The following is a 22,966-nucleotide window of genomic DNA, read 5'->3' on the forward strand; positions in this document are numbered from 1 at the left end:
ATAAAGTCGGTTGAATTAAAAAACAAAAAAGTTATACAGCATCAGTTATGCTAGACTATTAAAACAATTAAATATAGGTTACACAAATAAAACATTTAGGTTACAGCTGCATCTGTCTCTGAGAGAGAAAAAAATTGCAGCAATTTGATGTTATTAAACTCTGGAACCAGATTGAATAACTTATGTTTGAATGATCTGACATGCGTTCTCGGCCACTGGCTTGACTGCATGTTCAAGGCTTCCGTTAAAGATTGTTGCTGACCAAACATTTTACTGTACCAATCTATTTTATGGATAGTAAAATGTTCCATATGGGACCAATGAGCTGCTCAGTGTCCAAACGCATGGGCTTCGTCATAAAGGCACATGCATTCCTGTCAGACAAACTGTCCCACTTCTCCGTGAACTTCTGATTAATATTCCCTAATTTAGTAATTATTCTGAAAATAGTAAGTCAATTTCAATCTTTTCATTACTCTCTGCATTTTACAAATATTTGGGACATGAAAAATACAATGTAATTTGCAATATATATGTGAAATTATGTATGGAAACGACTTGAGGGCAGATTTTTTAGCGATACAACAAAATGTATGCGACAATTACGGTCGTTTTTTAGGGATGACGTCATTACGCACACCATTTTATCGGCCAAAAAAGGCCAATTGGATGGAAACAGGCTGGAGACAGCAAATTGCGCAATCTTTTTTTAACGCATATTCACTTTGTCGATAACAAAATAGTGGAAAAAGTGGATGGAAACTTGGCTTGATGAGATCTGACGGCAATGAAATTAAATGGAAAGCAAATGGAGACTTTTGTCTTCTGTGTTTCAGATATTTCTTCTGAGAAAAAGAACGTCTTCACAAGCATCTACTCTAGAGATTCAACAGAGATCTCAACAATGCTTTAACTGAGCTCAGATTTGCCAAGACATCAAAAGTCAGAGATTTCGGTAACATTTTACAATAAGATTTAATTTGTTACTATTAGTTAAAGCCACAATATATAATTTTTCACCGTTGGATGTCGCTTATTTAAAACAAAGGCGTAGCTTGATGACGCCTTGATTCGCGGAACTTTTATTATGCTGCAGACGGCCACTTCCATGTGGGGTAACGCAGCGCTATTTTATCATATTAGATGCATTTTAATGGTGTTGAAAGTTATGTTATAATGCTTCTCTGGGCCCTATTTTAACGATCTGAAACGCAAGTGTCAAAGCGCGAAGCGCAAGTAACTTTGTGGGCGGGTCTCGGCGCTGTTGCTATTTTCCCGGCGGGATAAATGGCTCTTGCGCCCGGCGCAAATCTAAAATGGGTTGGTCTGAAGTAGCTTCATTATTCATAGGTGTGGTTTGGGCGTAACGTGAATAAACCAATCCGAGCGTCATCCAACATTCCCTTTAAAAGCAGGTGCGCAAGTTCCATTATGGATTGCTATTATTATGGCGTATTTACCAGGCGCACGCCAGGAGCGGTTCACAGCCGAGGAGACTGATGTTCTTGTAAGAGCAGTGAAAGACAGAGAAGTGAAGTTGTAATGTTGTACATTATGGTAAAGGAGATTGCACAGTCTTTTTTTTTTCAGTCTTTCAGTTTTTTCAGTTTTTCAGTCGATTTTTTTTCCTGGTTCTTGACGGACAAACCAATTTGTCAGATGTCCTTATATACATATATGTCTTGCCACTATTGGGCAAACAGGTCTTATCCTTAATTATTACAATTAGCCTGAATCATTTGTAAGCTAGATTTATGCCTATTTTTTCACATCTTCGTGGCACACCACAATGATTTCCGTCATCTCATGTGTTAATATTTTTTTAGTGTAACAATTTATGATTTGCAAAAATAACTGTTGCATCTGTGTAGATTACATGACCAAAGTGTATGCGCGTTGTGCACGCTATACATTATGGTCAAGCATGCGCCCTTAAAATAGCATAATGAACAACGCGCAACGCACCACTGACTTTAGACTAGGTTTTTTCTGGTCAGTGGCGCAATTGTTTAATGGAACAGCAAAATAGCACCAGGGATTGTTTGCGCCGGAACACGCCGACTTTTTTGCGCTGAACCGCCCAGGGAGCGCAAGTTCATTCACTAGTTTAGCGACGTGATTCTGTGGAGGGAAAAGCGCGCTTTGCGCGGGTGCAAAATAGGAATGACACATGCGTCGGTGTACAAAGTCAATTGCGCTGGGTGCAAGATAGGGCCCTCTGTGCGTTCGCTCTGCGGCTGCTATGAGACACTTGTTGCACACTAAAGTAAGCTAGATGGATATTAGGCATGGTAAAACATGGTACTCGCTGAAAATCAAAGATTTAAAAGATTCAAAGAAAACAAGATTTAAACTAATAAGACTAACTGTGTTGAGCTATATAACAATGATTCGTTTTCTGTCGATGAATGCATCCAAACAGTTGCTCGCCTGTCTAATAAAACATAATATATTAAGCGTCTGTGGTGTTTCCATAGTTTCTACAAAATAAAACCAGAAATCGATGGTAATGCGGGTTATGTCATTGATAGGCGATGCACAGACACAATTCTGGTTAAAATTTCTCTGGATTTAAACATTCTTGTTAAAATGTGGGATAATGTAAGTACACAAGTTAAGTGCAACATTTTAGCAGTAAAAATGTCTTCGGAGCAGTTTTATATAAAAGAATAGTAAACATACACAAAATGCAATCAGATTTACATACTTTTATATAGAGAAAGATATACGTAAACGTCTTATAATAACCCAGTTACAATTTGTCCTGTAATTCCATTATGTGTGTCTACGTTCAATTAGCAAAGTGCCATTTGAGCATTTAATACTCTAAATTGGCCATCAAGCCTCCATCGGCCATAACAAGCGTGTTTTATTCTCCTCTTACCTAAAGCACGCTCTCTTGCAGCAATCAAACAAATGAAGAGACATCACATCAATTAGCTGTGAGTCAACAAATGGAGACAGACATTATTTATCAAAACACATTTATATGGATGAGTTTATTTTTAGAAATGTGTACTTAGTAATCTAATTGATGGTGCATCATGTTGTTTTGTCTCTCATTTGGCACAATCATAGCATTAAACTGTTTGTTGTAAAATGTACTCCGGCCATGAAAGCTGAGGCTTGATTAAAAACAAAGGAACTGCCCCACAAACTGTTTTTGATCATGGGCATTACATGAACATTTTTTGTACATAAGTAACTTTTCTTAGTGGAAGCTTTAAGATAAGTTAAAGGGATAGTTCACCCAAAAATGAAAATTCTGTCATGAATTACTCATGTTGTTCCAAACCCGTAAGAATTTTGTTAATCTTCGGAACACAAATGAAGATCTTTTTGATGAAATCTGAGAGCTCTCTGTCCCTCCATAGACAGCTACACAACTACCACTTTGACTAATCCATATTAACTGAACAGTTTAGTCCAAATTTTAGACACAATTGCTTTATATGATGAATAGATTGAATTTAGGCTTTTATTCACATATAAACATTCATCAATGCACACATTAGTTATGATAAACGGAAGCTCAAGCATGTTCGCTTGACATGTGAGAACAAATGAGGTTCATTCTCACACGTCAAGCAGGTTCGGTTGAGCTTCCGCAAGAACCAATGAGGTTCATTCTCGTGTTACGCAGCACGTTTGAGCTTCCTCAAGAACCAATGAGGTTCATTCTTGTGTTACGCAGCACGTTTGAGCTTCCTCAAGAACCAATGAGGTTCATTCTCATGTTACGCAGCACGTTTGAGCTTCCGCAAGAACCAATGCGGTTAATTCTCGTGTTACGCAGCACGTTTGAGCTTCTGCAAGAACCAATGCGGTTAATTCTCGTGTTACGCAGCACGTTTGAGCTTCTGCAAGAACCAATGAGGTTCATTCTCGTGTTACGCAGCACGTTTGAGCTTCCTCAAGAACCAATGAGGTTCATTCTTGTGTTACGCAGCACGTTTGAGCTTCCTCAAGAACCAATGAGGTTCATTCTCGTGTTACGCAGCACATTTGAGCTTCCTCAAGAACCAATGAGGTTCATTCTCGTGTTACGCAGCACGTTTGAGCTTCCGCAAGAACCAATGCGGTTAATTCTCGTGTTACGCAGCACGTTTGAGCTTCTGCAAGAACCAATGCGGTTAATTCTCGTGTTACGCAGCACGTTTGAGCTTCTGCAAGAACCAATGCGGTTAATTCTCGTGTTACGCAGCATGTTTGAGCTTCTGCAAGAACCAATGAGGTTCATTCTCGTGTTACGCAGCACGTTTGAGCTTCTGCAAGAACCAATGCGGTTAATTCTCGTGTTACGCAGCACGTTTGAGCTTCCTCAAGAACCAATGAGGTTCATTCTCGTGTTACGCAGCACGTTTGAGCTTCTGCAAGAACCAATGCGGTTAATTCTCGTGTTACGCAGCACGTTTGAGCTTCCTCAAGAACCAATGAGGTTCATTCTTGTGTTACGCATCACGTTTGAGCTTCTGCAAGAACCAATGAGGTATATTCTTGTGTGTTACGAGCATGTTTGAGCTTCCACAAGAACCAATGAGGTTCATTCTCGCGCATCAAGCAGGTTCGGTTGAGCTTCTGTTTATGTCCCCCTGATCAAAGTTTAAATGTGAATAAAAGCCTAAATTAAATCTTCATCATTTAAAGCGATTGTGTCTCTTCAGAAAATTGACTAAACTGCTTCATATGGGTTCGTTTTACAGTCTCTTTATGAACTTTTTGAAGTGTCAAAGTGGTAGTTCTGAAGCTGTCAACGGAGGGACATAAAGCTCTCAGATTTCATCAAAAAGATCTTCATTTGTGTTCCAAAGATGAACGAATAAAAAATAACTCAATATTGGTGAGTAATAAGCTGGAAATAGGTACAGTCAGGTTTACATGCACAACACATTTCTACACTCTCCTTCAACGCACAAAACTCAACCATCGGGAGGCAAAAAATTTATTAACTTTTAATCAAGCCCAAATTCGTCATGTTTATAGCCTGAGGCATCCAGAAACTAAAGAAAGATTAAACTGCAACCTAAAAGCAAGTCAGAAAAATATTGATTACTCATTTGAATGACATACAAAACTATTTATTGAACTAATGATGGACATTAGAAGACATGAGACTTACAATCTTTATACAACAACACCAATAATACAATAAATAAATACCTCACTAATTTACATAAAGCAGGAGGAATGCAATTTGCATAAACCCTACATGACCCCCACCTAATCTATATTCAGAGCACAGAACTCTCATTTACAGTGAGCTCAACTCATTTACTTGTTTATCTTTCTCAACACTGCAAACAAACACTGACAAATAACATTTAGTGTTATTAACCACATTATCTACTGTTATTCACCACATTTAGTGTTATTTACCACATTACATTCACAACAATATTCTTCACAATGATATTGTGAAAGAAAATATAAGCGGATTCATAATGCGCAGTAAATGCAATGTAAGATATTTCAGATTTTTTTTTTAACTATAAGAACGTCTCAGTCTTTCCTTTTTTACCATTTCTGAGAGCTTGTCAAAATGATTTAAGGAGTATTAAATTAAAAATGTGTAAGTGTTTTAAAAGAGCGGGAAAATAACCTTGGTAGAACTCTCTTTAAAAAAAAAGGAGAAAGGTTTTAGTTCATGTCTTTGAACTGTCATTCCTCCATAGTCTAGTGAGATGGAAATTGGAAACTTACTTCCAAGAAAATCAGTTAGTGTACTTCATTCATTTTCTTTTATTATAACTTCTTCCACAAAGACTTAAAGTAAAACTACAAAGAATGCAGTTTCATCTCTGCCTTATGATTTCTGATCCAAGCAAATCATTTTTGTGATTACAATGCCAATAATCACAAATATGCATGATTTTCTTGCTAATTTACTGTAGAAAAATCAGCAAATAAATAAACCAATTAGCATACACACACACACACATATATATATATCAATATATATTTTGATAAAATCTCTTCCTGTGTTCCACAATAGAACAAAAGTATCATGAGACCAGAAGGTGCGTAAATTATGTTTAAAGCAAATGAAGGTGAGACTTTGAACTGACCAAATTTAGAAGTGTAAATCCATGTTTTCTGCCAAGTACATTGTTAATATAGCCTACACTAACAAACAAAAATAAATCTTGGAAGATAAATATAAAATCAAGCTCCACGGAACTGAATTCCTCATATTTTGTCAAAAACACGGCATATATATCTTATGTATGACTTAAATAATGCAACGCACCAGATTTCTGGTGATAGAGGTCTGTAGATGGTCACCACAGGCCTAGCAGACAGCAGGATCCTTAGGTCTCTTCAAAGGGTGAATCTTATCAAGCTGTGGTGAAACAGTAGGTGCCAGATGGCTTAGTACAGCACCAAGACACACACGCACACAAAAAAACCTCCCTCTGATGTTACACCAAGGAGAATTCTGACACAAATGATGGAACTCACTACACAACAACTACACATTTTATCCATACTAAAACGTACAACTGTACTTTTTGTAGTGTAAAAGGTCATATGGAGTGTGCGTGAAAACATTCCCGAGACTCAACGGACAACATCAAAGAGCACAATACAACCTTCAAAGAGGGCAGTGCATCTTATCTTACCTGTCTAATACCTCCACAACGCCACAAGCTGCCGCAGTCAGAACCTTCCCTTCCCAAAAACACTTGTGTGGACTCTCTGAGGAACGGCTAATTGGAGGAATTCTGTGCGTTTTAAGAACCCTGGATTCGCTTCACACCAAGTCGGCTAATCTGTCCATTCTGTTCCTTATGTTGTTTGTTGCCTTGGTTACAGTCATACATAAATGCAGTGGTACAGTACAGTGCGGCTGCTTTAGAGTACAGCCAGCAGTAGTTGGGCTGGTGGATTCAAGAGGAGGGGAGCTCATTGTGCAGCACTGCACAACAGGAGTAAACAATTCTACATTTAAGGGCACACAAAAATCTCTCCCCAAGGTATGCCAGGAATATGACCAAAACTTTTAGATTTGTGTCCTTGGCCGGTGTGGGAGATGACTTTTGAGAGTGTTTAATAAATCCTAACTGTACTATTCTGCCGTGCAATGGCAAAGTGGAGTTACTACACGTTTCGTCACAACTGAGTTATGACCAAAATGAAAAAAGTAGTTGCCTCGCAGCTACAATCTCTCTGCTAACAATCTTCTTGATCCCAATCAATCTGGTTTTCGATCAAGCCACAGCACTGAAACAGCATTGGTAAAAACTAGTAATGACCTCCTAATATCTGCTGTCTCATGTGGTCTTACTGTTCTCGTCATGCTTGACTTAACAGCTGCCTTTGACACTGTATCTCATCACTATCGGTATGACGGGTAGTGCTATGTCTTGGTTTATATCATATCACACTGATGGGTATTTTTTTATTGCTCTCCATAACTTTAAATCTTCTTCGTGTTCTCTCTCTCAAGGTGTCCTCAAGGCTCTGTTCTTGGACCACTTCTGTTCAATATTTATTTGATAGCTCTTGGTCACATTATCCATAGTCATGGTCTCAGCTATTATTGTTATGCTAATGACTTGCAAATTTACATATCAGCTCGCTCTGCCTCTGCTCTTCCTCTGGACTTATTGAACATTCAAATCTGGTTACATAGCATCTTACTAAAAGTTAATAATGATCAAACTGAGGTTGTTGTTTTTGGTCTGAACAGAACTCATCTATGGGGGCTGTATTAATTCCATCTCTTACATTTCAATCTCATATAATTTACCAAGACTGCATTCTACCACTGTCGCAATATTGCCTGACTGCGACCTGCTCTCAGCACTAAAGACACTGAAACTCGAATTCATGCTTTGATAACCTCTCGTCTTGACTACTAGAACTTGCTTCTTATTGGGCTGCCCACTAAAGGAATCATTAAATTACAATATGTTCAAAATTCTGCTGCCAGTCATCAATCAGGTCAAGAAATCACATATCTGATTTCTGATTGCTCTATAATCTACATTGGTTACCTGTTTCTGTCCGCATTTAGTATAACAATTCTCTTGTTAACTTTTACACGTCTTCACGGACTTGCTCCTGATTATTTATCTGAACTGCTGCAATATTATTCACCTCCTCGCTCTCTGCAGTCATCTGACTTAAAGCTGCTTACGGTACCTCATTTTCGTCTTTTATCAATGGGTGGTAGATCTGCTGTGGCTCTGAAATTGGAATTGGAACTGGATTGGAACTCTTCGTGACACTTCTACTATATCCTCATTAAAATCACAACTAAAAACTTCTTACAGTATTTCAAGCCCTCCTCTGTATATATGATGCATATTTATGTTCAATGCTGTGCTTATGTATTATCTCTTTGTACAGCGATCTTGAACCTGGGAAAGGAGTTTTATAAATTAAACATATTATTATTATTAAAATCAAGTCTCTTAGATTAAGATCTGTCCTGTGACAGATGGGTTTGGATCAACTGTGCTCAGATTCAGAGACAACAGATTGTGACTGATATCAAATCAATCAAAAATATTTGAAGCCATTTTTCTTAGTTTCAGTGTTGGGTTTCTTCATTTTGCCTTTGCTTTTTTATATGCAGGAGACAAAGCACTTAAAGGGACAGTTCTTCCAAAAATTACATTAATTACTCACATTCTGATTGTTCCAAACTCATAAAATATATTTTTTTATATTTTTATTTTTATCTTATTTCCTATTTTTATCTTTTACTTGATTTATTTATAATTCTACTTATGTTAATACTTTTTATTCTAATTTTATTCTATTTCTATTTAATTTCTTGTAACTGTTATTTGCACTGTCCATGGAGCGGACCTGTTTACATTTCACTGCCAGTTGTATATTGTGTATATAACTGTGTATGTGACAAATAAAACTCTTGAATCTTGAATAAGACTTGATCTTCAAAGCACAAATGAAGATATTTTTAGTGAAATCTCAGAGATTTCTGTCCCTCCATTGACAGCAAATTCACCCAAAACTGTGTACAGTTCAAAACATTCATTGTTAATTTAGGCTTTTATTCACATATAAACATTGATCAATGAACATATGTAAGCACTCAACTATGGTAAACGGAAGCTCAACCGTACTTGTTTGATGCGTGAGAACAAACCTCATTGGTTCTTGTGGAAGCTCAAATGTGCTGGTGTGACGTGAGAATGGATCTCATTTGAATGAACCTCCGTTTTTCGCATCAAGCAAGCGTGTTTGAGCTTCTGTTTACCAAATTTGATGTACAACGTGAGGGTGAGTAATTAAGGACAATTTATATTTTTGGGTGAACTAACTCTTTTAAGGCAAATTTGCTGTCATAAATTGCCTGTCATCAAATATTCATTTAATAAAGATAATTTCACGAGTTCGCACTCACATATAATTTATAGAGAGTAATTCAATGTGTATTTGGCGTGCTGTCCGGGGGGGAGGGCTTCGAGCTCGGAATTAGGCCCAAACCCAGAGTACCCCCGTATATGTAAGTGGTTTTAGAGTTAAAAGGTGTGGCGAAGCGGTGGTGGAAGGGTTGCTGAGAACTGTCAACAAACGGAGGTAGGACTGCTGCGTATATATATACACCTCTATTGTTGATTAGCTGAGTGCTCTCCACCTGTGTCAATTATCTGAACGTGCTTCTCCCGAACCTTGTTTATAAAACATCATGTAGTCTCGCGTAGCCATAACTTCAGACTGACAGTATGTCTGGACTCCATAGCAGCTTTCATTGGTCATGGACCACCCAAGAGGACGTCAGACAGACATGTAAAGCAACCAATCTTAATTTGTTTTCTTCAGTGTCATGTTTAGGGATGTTAAAAAAGTAAAGTTGATGTCCCACAATAACAGACTGGCGTGCAATTCAATTTAAGAACGTTGTGCAAGTTTAACGCAACAATGTTGCTTTTGAAAATCCAGTGTTTAGTTGATCCTGATAAGCGCTCATTGTCACAGTTGTAAACACGATGGCTTTCTTTTCCATAAGGAGGTTTGGTGACACAGCGGTTTTGTTTCCAAGTGGACCGTTAAAGAAAACAGAAATCAGATTAGGACTTTGAAACTCTCAAAGTGTTTCCCATTTTGGGCGCCATATGCATCAGACGTTCAGCCAACAGTCCGTGGGTGTGACGTCTGAGGCTGAGACTAAAGATAATGCAACTATTAGTTGAAGAAATGAAATGACGCAATGAGCAACGCAACACTTCCTCTAAATAAATATGTCAGGTGTCAGGGCAAATACTGACTAATTAACTAAGTAACCAACTAAATAAATAAATAAAATGAAATGGTTATTCATCAAGAATTGAATGGATGGTGAAAAATTATCTCTATATTACAGGTAGATGGAGTGGAGAAGTTGGAAAATAAAAGGGTTTTGTTTTGTGACGTCAGTACTAGGAAGACAATGCTATTTGACTTTTTTAACCCATAACTTTCAGAATTTTTTTTCACAGACTGCAGATAAATGTGTTATGCCACTGCACTGAACAAAGAGTGCTGCTCAGTTAACTTCATTTCCTGCCTGTTCTGGGCATGCTTCCACCGAAAAACATTGAGGGTGGATCACTTAACAACAAGCACCCGCCTCATGATAACACCGTTTCCCAGGCAACAAAAAAGGAGGGAAAAGCAATAGCGTCTGGATTCCAACAGACTATAAAAGCAAAGATGTTGCTCTATTTTATTCCATGGCTGCTTTTCAAGTATTAGCTTGCAGTGAGAGAACCACAACACTTCTCAAGAGAAGTCTCAAATTTTCAAGCTTTAACTTGGAAGTCTTACATCAGACTGCTCTCTTGCGGAGTTGGAAATCGTTTTGGGAATCAGTGATGGGTATGTTAGCAGCAAGCAATATTTCCTGAATGCTGGTAATATAATAAAACATATCCCTCCGAGCTTTTCACATTACGACATTTGGCTTCCATATTCTCACTGCTAACCCAAACCATTGTTTTCAAATAACAGTAACAGCTAAACAAAAAAAAAGAGACACAATTAAATCAAAAGCATAAATTAAAAAACAATATCAAACTCAGTTTACAAAGACAAAGCCCCTCAATCTTCTCAACAGAATGAAGACCAACACTAAATTAGAAAAAGAAAGATATAGTGATCAATGAAATTCAGTAGTGATCTACTGAACATTTAACTAAACTGGACTCGAGCTAATGTTAAAACTAAAATAAATAGTCTTTCTAAGAGAACCATTATCTTCTGTTACAGGAAATATTACGCAGCTGTGGTGCTTGAACTTGTGTGAAACTAATGACTCCAACAAATCCACTAACCATGTCCATAAGTCCAGCTCCATTAGACCTGCATGGACTAATGCATCTCCAGATGGTAATGGAAAAATGACTGTGAAATGAGTCAGTGGGTGAAATATTAATTAACATCTCCATTTTAAATTCACATTTATATCTGCCAATGGACAGACAGTCAACAGTCACTTTCTGATGCTAGTGGAGTAATACATGTCCTTAACCAGAGAAGTGAACGTTATTGTATTTTCATATAAAATAACATGTAAATGTAAAATTGACAAACACAGTTCATTACATCTCATATTCGTGGCAAATAAAGTTATCCTATTTGAAATCAGTGTTTTTTTCTGTCAGTAGACAGGACAGATTGAGACACTCTTGAGGGCATGAATGTAGGTCATGAGGGCATGTGTCATGTGTGATGCTGAGTTTTATGGGCCCCAACAAAACTCAGAAACTGTAGATTGTCCTGTTATTTTTTACTCCAGTCTCTCTTCTCTCATTCACACACATACACAGACACACTGATACTTGTCCTCTTATTTTATATCCTTAGCAGCTCCAGGGTATTTGGTGTCAACTGGAGTTTTTTTATTTAAACAGAAGAAAAAACAGATGAGATCTCGCATCAAACATCTCAGCTATGGCAATATAGTGACACTGTGTTAAGCACGATATATGTGTTAAAACTAGATTTGTTTTTGTTTCTTTTCATTCACAATTAAAACTGTATTTCTAATGCATTTTCTACATAATTATTATTTCTGATGCAAGCATACTATAGCTAGTAGAAAATATGTTTTAATATGTTGAAAAATAGCAGATTAACTGATGCATTCTGGAAAGGTATTTGGCACTATTCATATATATTTTAAATACAACCTGCTTTTACATGCTTCTACATAAAGTCTAAACTTATCCAAAAAAAAATACCAATGTCCAAAAATGTAATAAATGTAATTTATTTATTAAACATTTCAAGAATTATAAAGACTGCACTTATGACCATTTTAAGTCAATTAAATATTTTTAGAGCATTAGGGTTATTAGAATACATTTTAAATCACTTAAATTTCAATCACTCCTAATTTTGTTCATTTCAATAACTTTTCCATGCCAGGAAATGTAAAATCCGTTGATACTTCCAGGTGTTCCATGATTGAGTTAAAGTATGTATGTAATGTTTTGTGAAGTATTTTTTTTTTTTTTTTTTTTTTGACTGTACTAAAGCATAAAATATCAGAGACCTGAGAAAAATTGTAATGAATCATGCTACACTGAGAACCAAAGAGTAATTAAAAATATATCAAAACAGTTATTTTAAACTGTAATCATTTTTCACAATATTACTGTTTTTACTGTATTTTTGATCAAATAAATGTAACCTTGGTGAGCATAAGAAAACATTAAAAAAATCATACAAATCCCAAACTTTTGAACGTGTATGTGTACGTAATTCTGCAGAAAATTATTGTCTGCATCCAAAATTTCTTATATTATAGATGGAAAACAGTACTAAAGTGATGTGTTTAAGTTTATTTAGTTGATTTATCCACAAATTAATATGCCTATGTACATGGAGCTTTTTAGATCGATAGCAAGGCTTTTTAGGTTGGATATACTCTGCAATCTCTGTCCCAGTTTGTGCTTTCCACCAACTGGCAACCCGGGGTGTCGAAATACTATTGAGTAAATTGGCAGTGGGGGGGATCACACAGACCAAAACAAAAACAGACATTCCGACATGGAAACGCACTTTTCAAAGTAGAATAACTAGCTGTAGCATTTTGTTTCTTAGAAACATGCATGTGAACTTAGAATGTTTCCTAAATATCTGCAAACATGTTATGGTATTTCTCAAAACTACTTGTTCAACCTCCACATCATTAAGTCATTAAGTGGTTTTGAACAAATTGCAAATGCTTTGGTACAGTCATGCAATCGATTATGTGCAATTGTCTGCTGTTTCCTACATTATCAATTGCTTAGGTCATGTTTTTTAAAAATTTATTATACTGGTTCTCATTGAACAGGCATTAGTTCCTTGCATTAAATAAGTCATTAAATACAAAATGGTTCAACTAGATGTCATAATGCATTGTGTATTTTTTTATACATTTCTATTAGACTTTTTTTGTGTGTGTAAATGTGTCCTGAATTGATGAATCGCGGAGGAGAATGTTGAATTTCAGCAATGAAGGGAAATGTAAAATGCTAGATCAACCAATGAACAACCAGTTCTCTAAAATAGCTCTCTGAGACACATCTCATGAACCTTCATTTGGCAAGCATACACTCTTAAAAATAAAAGATTCTTAAATGGTTCTTTGTCATGAAGAACCTTTAATATCCAAATAACCTTTCCATTGCACAAAAGGTTCTTTATAGCGTAGAAAGCTTCATTTACAATATAAAATGGTTAGAATAAAATGGTTCTTTAAAGAACCTTTAACAAAACGGTTCATCAGGGAACCAAAAATGGTTCTTCTATGGCATCGCCGTGAAAACCCCCTTTTGGTTCTTCCTTGCACCTTTATTTTTAATGATGTATATAGACAGACAACACAGTTTCAATTTCTTATAATGGAAGAACAACAAGGAAACAAACAGGGTCAACAGCTTGGAAGAAGAAGAGGAGTAAGAATGTGTGGTGGAAGGGTATGGAGGCAAAACAGTGGAAGCGGTAGAAGAGGCCAAGATTGTAGACATGTTTCTGAAGAAATAAGGGCCACTATTTGGAAATGTTGAAATGTAAAATGTATATATGCCATACAGATAGAGTGCAGTCTTGTGAATTTTCAATCATTGTCATCAAAATCGTAGCCATAGTTTACATCTGAAAATACTGACAGAGTACACTGTTATATTGACAACATGACTGAGCATTTTGACTATCTTGTTTGTGAACAATGACACAAGGAATTGACATTCTGATGGCACTGATACACTATATTGCCAAAAGTAATGGGACGCCCCTCCAAATCATTGAAATCAGGTGGTGTTCCAATCACTTCCATGGCCACAGGTGTACAAAATCAAGCACCTAGGCATGCAGACGTTTCTACAAACATTTGTGAAAGAATGGGTTGCTCTCAGGAGCTCAGTGAATTCAAGCGTGGTGCCGTGATAGGTTGCCACCTGTGCAATAAGTCAATTCGTGAAATTCCCTCACTACTAAATATTCCACGGTCAACTGTTAGTGGTATTATAACAAAGTGGAAGCAATTGGGAACAACAGCAACTCGGCCACGAAGTGGTAAGCCACATAAAATCACAGAGCGGGGTCAGCGCATGCTGAGGCACACAGTGCGCAGAAGTCGCCAACTTTCTGCAGAGTTAATAGCTACAGACCTCCAGACTTCATGTGGGCTTCAGATTAGCTCAAGAACAGTGCATAGAGAACTTAATGGAATGGGTTTCCATGGCTGAGCAGCTGCATCCAAGCCTTACATCACCAAGTGCAATGCAAAGAGTCGGATGCAGTGGTGTAAAGCGCGCCGCCACTTGACTCTAGAGCAGTGGACACGTGTTCTCTGGAGAGACGAATCACGCTTCTCTGTCTGGCAAACCGATTGGCATGTCTTGATTTGGCAGTTGCCACGAGAACAGTACCTGCCTTACTGAATTGTGCCAAGTGTAAAGTTTGGTGGAGGGGGATTATGGTGTGGAGTTGTTTTTCAGGGGTTGGGCTTGGCCCCTTAGTTCCAGTGAAAGGAACTCTTAATGCTTCAGCATAACAAGACATTTTGGACGATTTCATGCTCCCGACTTTGTGGGAACAGTTTGGGGATGGCCCCTTCCTGTTCCAACATGGCTGCGCACCAGTGCACAAAGCAAGGTCCATAAAGACATGGATGAGCGAGTTTGGTGTGGAGGAACTTGACTGGCCTGCAGAGTCCTGACCTCAACCTGATAGAACACCTTTGGGATGAATTAGAGTGGAAACTGCGAGCCAGGCCTTCTCGTCCAACATCAGAGCCTGACCTCACAAATGAGCTTCTAGAAGAATGGTCAAAAATTCCCATAAATACACTCCTAAACCTTGTGGAAAGCCTTCCCAGAAGAGTTGAAGTTGTTATAGCTGCAAAAGGTGGGCCAACTCAATTTTAAACCCAACAGATTAAGAATGGGATGTCATTAAATTTCATGTGCATGTAAAGGCAGACGTCCCAAAACCTTTGGCAAAATAGTGTATGTTCATTGATGTAAATACTTACTTTTGAAAGAGGAACTAAGCATTTTGAGAAATTTAAATGCTTTTGCAGGTAATTCATTGTGTGGTGCTGTTTGTACAAATAGTTTTGAGTGGTTTGCAAATCTTAAGGAAGTTTAAAGGGGTACTTCAGCGCTGGGAAGATGAAAGTGTATTTAAACTGGGTCATTTATGTAGTAGAAATGTGAAATTATTTTTGAATTTGGTGCCTTCTAGACTAGGGTGACCACCATCAAACAAACCAAATGTGGGACAATTACTAAGTTTGTATGGGACAATGTGGGACATGTTACAGACACTAAAAAATATCCTGAAACTGTTACACAATGTCTATCTAATAGGGGTGGCACGGTACATGGAAAAAAACCGAACCGTTCGGTTCGCTTGTCTCGGTTCGGAGTGTGTGCGTCGCACGGTTCGCGCATGCGCAATGTATCCTCGTGCCCCTATGTTACCTCAGACAGTGGGTGTGCTTTTCGCGCGAAATAAGAGGTGTGTGTGGACATACAGTAAAGTAAAAGTGGAGTGCTGCAGGTCACGTCACATGTAGAAATGAAAGTGGGAGAGATAAGGAAGGCTGCCCAGAGTTGGAGGATGCACTAGCAGTGCAGGAGGAGAGCGGGAGCCGCGCCGCGCGTGCCCGTTGCGCATACACACACTCTCGCGAGTCGCGCAGCTGAACCTCGGCTCGTGGATTGCAAATACAGGCAAATATAGTCCATTCTGTCACATTTTCCGGTGTTCTCCTCCGACCCCTGTCTGTCTCGTGCTTTGATGTCTCATACACACATGCATATGTTGTATATAAGTTCACATGATAAATTTAACATTTAAGATATGCTTCTAGTTCTAATAATTTAAACATGCCTTTTAAGTTTGGGCAGAAACTTCTGGCAGTGTTGTGTTTTCGTGTATTTTATGTTATTTTTTCACAGCGCTGGATGTCATATGGTGATTGTGAAACACATGGGACACTTCATGGTGAAATGTGTTCATCAGGTCAGCTGAATTAAAGCCACAGTGTATGGTTCTGATCAAAATTGAAATGATTAACATGAAAAATGTTACGCCAATGTGTCAGACTAGGTAGACAGCCAGTTAGGAAACAACTTGATATAACAATTTTTAAAACTGTATCCTAAATTGTGGATGATTAAGCCATATATACCATATGCTGAAGTAAATTTCTGGAGTGTTAACGATTAAAAAACAACAACAACAAGAACCGTACAGAACCGAAAACCGTGACCCTAAAACCGTGATACGAACCGAACCGTGGGTTTTGTGAACCGTGCCACCCCTACTATCTAACTTAATAAAAACATATGTATTCTGCCTTTCAGATGATAAAAATACTTTGTTCTTTAGTCACTTCCAGAAAACACCATTACATCACAATGTAACATTGTACATGTCATTTAAATTCAACATAACTGAGCCCAAAGGCAGCAGGCATCAGATCTGACCAAGTCCAATAATGAACAAATAAAATATAAAGCAACATGAAATTAGTTCATTGACAGTCTTATATATTATATTATATATTAAGAATATAACCAATTTACCGAATATCCATTCGTTTTCTACATGGAAAGAATCACCGCTCCACATTTTGATTGACAGCCGTCACAACCTACTAGTGACCGTGTTTACTCATTTCTTTTCAACCATTGGATAGGATTTTAAAAACGGCTGTTGTATTTGTGAAAGGCGGGATGTTACGTCTGACGAAGCGCTGTTAAATATGTCTAGGTGAGGCAGCAAAAAGAATAAATTAAATGCTTTCTTAAAAAGGCAAAAGAACTCATGCATATTTTCTTAATATCATAATTAAAAACCAATAGACTGATGAAAATGCGGGACATTTTCTCAATATGCGACGTGCGGGACAAGGGGTGAAAATGCTGTGCGGTACAACGCAAAGCGGGACGGGTGGTCACCCTATTCTAGACTGAGAAAAGTCAAAAAATGTATTTTTGTCTCATGTGGATGAAAGACAACAACTCCCAGAATGCACTTGCTAAAGCCACAGCTACTGGTTATCACTTGCCCACCATGACACCGCCCCCCACCGTTGTTTTGATTTTCATATAGTAATAAAATAATTTTGTTCAGTTAGAGAACAGACACTACAATTAAAATCTGAACGTGTCTTTTCAATAAAGTGTGAGTGAGCCGAACGAAAGTCACGGCACAGGGCTCCAGACTAACTTTTTTCACTAGGAGCACAGTGGCCCCCAACTGAAAATTTAAGGGGCACAACCAGAAATTTTAGGGTCGCACACCGTAAATCAACATGCTAACCAAATCTACTAATTTCCACTGTATTACTAATAGGGATCGGTATCGTTAAGGTTTTAATGGTATTACTACTCTTACCGATACTGCTTATCGATCCGGTACTTTAACAGTATACTTACTGGTTCTTTTTATTATACTTTATTTAATTTTTTTATAATAAAAAAAAACATAATTAAGAACATAATTAACATGGCTTTATAATCTGAAAAGTAAAATATCTATAGCAAAAGAAACCGCAAAGTTTGAACAAAATATAAAACATCTATTTGTAAATGGACCAGTGTGCAGGCATTCGGAAGGTCTGCTAACATTAATATTACAGTAAAGAACAAACCTACAAAGAAATCTAATAAAGTGATGAAATGTAAAATAACACTGCATAGTTTTCACTGCAAAAATTGATAGATTAATGCTTATAAAAGCTAAAGTTATTAATTCAAGAGATGTGAATATTTTCTATTTGCCTTTTGTTCGATTCGAATGAATGGCTCAATCGTCAGCAGGTTTATTAGACGCTGCCCCTTTAAGACCGATCGAATGTGAACTAATATCATATTCTCCTATTTCTCCAAACTATTTACGCCCATTTAAGATATAAACTGTTAAAATAACTACTCTCCAATCCGGTCATTTTGACACCGGCTATTTGTTGTTTATTTGATGGTTTAGAAGCGCACACGAAGCCTATAAATATTAAGTGCAAGTCGGTCCATTTCGCAGCACACACACATAAACCGCCTTGAAGTTGGAAACAGCGTCTCTTGTGCGGATTATTGTGCATTTAATAGCTCTTTATTATCAAACACATCCCGCAGTTTAGCAACAGTAGAGACTACAGTTTACAACAATCACTGAATCTGACGTTTAGTTTAGGTTTAATGAGAAATGACAGCGCAGCTGTGAAGGGAAGGATGAGCTCGACTGAACACGGAATAGTTTTACCTCATACCATCTTTTTATAATTCTTGGAAGCCAAAATCGAAAATAAAATTAGATTAATATCACAGCACATCCCTAAAGTTTAAGCAGACTAAACTTTTGTGTAGTTCTTGGCCATCGTCACTCATTAAGCTGACTGTGCTGTTGTGTTCGCTGTAGCTCCACGTGAGAGAGCTCACTCGCTTTCTCTCTCTTCTGGATTGCGAATGGCAAAAATGCATCACGGACAAATGGTTTAATATTATCTCATATAGAAACGGCTGGCAAAGATAGAATTTTCGAGACATAACGTCTATCAATTATAATTAGTAAGTGTATTTTCTTAATTTCTCCAGTACCGACAGCAGGCAAATTTACTGGTCGCACATGTGCGACTGGATGTAAAATTCAGTCGCACACTCTCAAATTTTAGTCGCAAAATGCGACCATTTAGTCGCACTCTGGAGCCCTGCGGCACAGACGCAGCAGGAGTCAGATTTAATTCAGTCATTCTCGGCGCATGTCCAGTCTGGCGCGTTCTCAGATCATGCCTATGGAAGCTTAACTTTCATAGGAATTCATTAAAAAGTTGAAACACTCACTTTGCTCTGCACCGCTCCGTTATGAATGCCCGAGCCGAGCGGCAGTGTGCATTAACATTCTGTGAGTGAGATCCCACCCCTATGGGCGGGTTGAAAACAAATGCGGAACTAGCTCCTTCTACTGGCTGTAAAAATCCTCAGATGAGGCAAAATGACGATATTTGCGTCATCTGAGGATTTTTTCCAGAAATAAAATGCATAATTCTCTCGTCTCAGGGGGACATGAGGGGGGAAAGTACGATAATTTGAATATACTACCGGGTTTCTACTGATACAAAGCTTAATGCTAATCGCTGAAGTAACCCTTTAAAGAAATGTACCAAAGCAACTGAGAAAAACTGTAATATGCTGATTTGGTGCTCAAGAAACAACACATCCTTAAAGCTACACTGTGTAACTTTTTTAGTTTATTCTTAGCTAAAAACACTTAGTTCTTTCAAAAATAGATGTGCTCATTATTGTATTTTTACTTCTTTCAAGTAATAAAGTATTCTCGTAAGATTATAATATGCCATTGAAAATACATACGGGTAATGGGATCGAATGCGGGTCGCCATGTTGCCCCTCCATCTTGAAAGTACATCAGCCATAGAGGGACATAGCCGTGAATTCAAGATTCGCCTTTCGCATTTTAACACTCGATGGCACCGTGTCGAATCCATATTAATCTTGGACTAAATCGGCCACCGTAGGAGTTAAAACGAAATCGGAATTGAGAGGAAGAGAAACTAATATTCACTGGATGGTCATATACCTTTTAACCGCTAGATGGTGAAAATATCAAACAGTGTAGCTTTAATAAATACAAATATTTATTTATATATTTAAAAACAACATTCTTGCCTCAAACTTTTCAAAGGTAGTTTATGGAACGTTATGTAAAAAAAACATTAGTCCGAAAAAGCCAAAACTCTGAGCTCTAATATTTCTGCAACAGGCACTTGAATGGTGGAAAAGAGCACGTTGAAAGGACCAAATCGTTGGATTATATTTGGTTTGGTTATATTTTTTGGCAACCTCCATCTGAAACACTGATCAACAGGTTGCTGAGAAAAGATAGAAAGATTTGACTTTTAAAATAAAAACTCTTGACTACTGTGGCCAGTGGTTCGCCATTATAGAGAAGTGTATTGTTTTGATTCAGTTTTTGGGAAAACTGCAGTGGGGAGGGGGAGGGTGGTGCTCTAGTTCATCACCTTTGGTGCAGTGCGGGTGTTGGCTGGGGGTGGAGGTGGGCCAGGTGTTATGTTATATAAAGGGATGACGGCCCTGCTAAGAGCTCTGAAGAACAGGATGGTGTTTTGAACAGAGGTGGTGGGTGGTGTTTTAGCCCGTGGGTTGCATTCACACACACATACTGTACAGACACTGACACAAACACAGTGTCCGGGCTTCTTTGTGCCTGTCTTCTATGGGAGCCACAGAGAGCAAGGTCAGTTCTGCTGTTCTATCTATTGACGCCATAACATCCTCAAATCTAGCAGATGGACTGCTTTGAGCAGATGTATATATACAGATAAAATTATGTCAGACAACAAATTAAGAGGTGGACACGCAACACAAACTGACTGAATTTTACAATAAAAAGATTAATGCTATTTTTCTCCTCTTTCATGAGTAAAAAAATAACACAATGCAACAACTAAACAACCAAAATGTGTTGTAGTGCAACAATCATTGACTGTTACATAAGAAATAATTGCCACCTAAACCGTCCCACTAAATTACAGGCTGAGAGTGTTTAAAACAAATATCCTAGGTTAAACTTCATTACCACAAAAAAACAAAAAAGGATTTATGATAAACATAAAATGTTGACAATTTGTAATCATGTTAATGGATGTTAAATTACAGAACTAGTATCATTTGAACAGGCAAGTTATCTTTAATTTAACATATAACATCCACAAAAGCTTTGCATCTACATGTTTAAAAAAAAAAAAAAAGATCATGCTTGACCAGATGGGGTGGGTTGAAACACCTTCCATTGTATGTCTACTGGACAGTGGACACACAATGATTTTTTTACTCCAAGACCAGACAAAATAGCATAATGGTTACGCACCACACATACATACAAACACACAAACACACACACAGACACTGTCTGTTTTTAGTTTTACTAGGTTATGTATTTGGTTTATATTACTAAAATGTCTCCTATTTGTTCACATTTATGAATGACATACATTTTATGATGATCCTATCTTTATAATGAATGACGTAAATTTGATCACAATTAAGTAAAAAGTAGAGTAGTGTGCTAGGTTGTAACAGCATTACTCTTTGTACTTTACACTAATTTACACAATTTATGTATAAACAGTACATTTATTAACAACTTTAATCTGAGCATAAATATATATATACGCTGAAACGAAACCCTGAAAAAAATAATTATGTGCAGCATTGGGCAATGTGGTGTCATGGACTGCAAAAAAGCAAGTATTATTTTATTAACCGCAAAAGAGTGAGCAGCATCCATACACGATGTCTATTACCTGTAATTTACCTGCTTTAACAAATTACATATCACATTGTTCACCAATACCACACAAAATTGCACTTTTGCACATTCCAAAATTGCACTTTTGTCATCTAGCAGAAAGGTTCAAACTCACTTAGTCTAAATGCACTAGTGGTGGGATTAACCTCCAATTAACATTCATGACATGAGGTTGAACTTTTTCTGTCAAGAAATAACGACCGAAAGAAACTGCAGTGTCAACCTGCGCAAAATATACTCAGTGATTTAGGGTTGATGCATGCATACTTTTGATGTATTATTTACACTTAACTGATCAAATTCACCAGACGGAAGCTCAAACTGCAAATACATGTAAATACGAGCATCATGACTGTGCGCGGAACCTCTTAAAGTTGCTGAAAGAGTTTGTGCTATCCGCTAGTTTCAGTTACAGGTGGTGTCACGGCCAGGTGGATTTGCTTCAGAAAAGTAAAATAGCGACCCAGTCTGTTAAACGTAACTGACACGTTCTACTACGAAAGCGTTGGGTAAAATCATTGAGGGGAAACAACTAAGCATTCAATGACAACCTTATAGGTTGCATTAATGTAACCACGAATACTTACCGGATAATTTGAACGTCTCGGTGAAATAGGTTTATGAAGGGCGGCGTTCTTGATCGCTTCCCCCAGAGAGTCTCCTGATGTTTGAGTTCGCGGTAATTTTGTCCAATATTCCGCGTGCCACGCTCTGTTCGCGCGCTCTGCTGCCAACCCAGAAACCTGCACTTGGAGCGCGCTCACGCTCTTTCTCTCTCTCTCTCTCTCTCTCTCTCTCTCTCTCTCTCTCTCTCTCTCTCTCTCTCTCTCAGGTAGAGGTGCAGTATGTGTTTAGTGCTACAGCTGAAACTGTTGGTTTAACACAACTATAACCCCCCGGAATCTGTTTAATCAGTGTCTGGGGATACAATCGTTTTGTATCAAAACGTAAAGTTTTAACGTTCATACAGGTATTGGTTTGTTGTGAGAGCACAAGTCCTCAAAACGGTTAAATGGTCGAAAAACAGTTGCGGGTTAAAGGAAAAGAGTAAAAAGCTGCCTGCTATGCAGTAGGCTACATTTTCATGTCTCTGTTTATGCATGTCTTAATAATATCTTAATGACAAAATTCAAATCTTTTAAAGTGTATATTTCATCCAATATAT

The 22,966-nt window shown here is 37.7% G+C and overlaps 1 protein-coding gene across 1 annotated transcript in view; it reads right to left on the reverse strand.

The window, feature by feature from the left end:
• The window catches only part of camkva (CaM kinase-like vesicle-associated a), a 45,727-nt gene extending 23,152 nt beyond the window's left edge, over positions 1-22,575 (reverse strand). Inside the window, exon 1 of the mRNA XM_079840398.1 lies at positions 22,389-22,575. The gene's annotated coding sequence lies outside the window, so the exon portion shown is untranslated. The remainder of the gene's footprint in view (positions 1-22,388) is intronic.
• Positions 22,576-22,966: the final 391 nt, after the last annotated feature.

This window comes from Gobio gobio (assembly GCF_949357685.1).
Source record: "Gobio gobio genome assembly, chromosome: 17".
NCBI classification, from domain to species: domain Eukaryota; kingdom Metazoa; phylum Chordata; class Actinopteri; order Cypriniformes; family Gobionidae; genus Gobio; species Gobio gobio.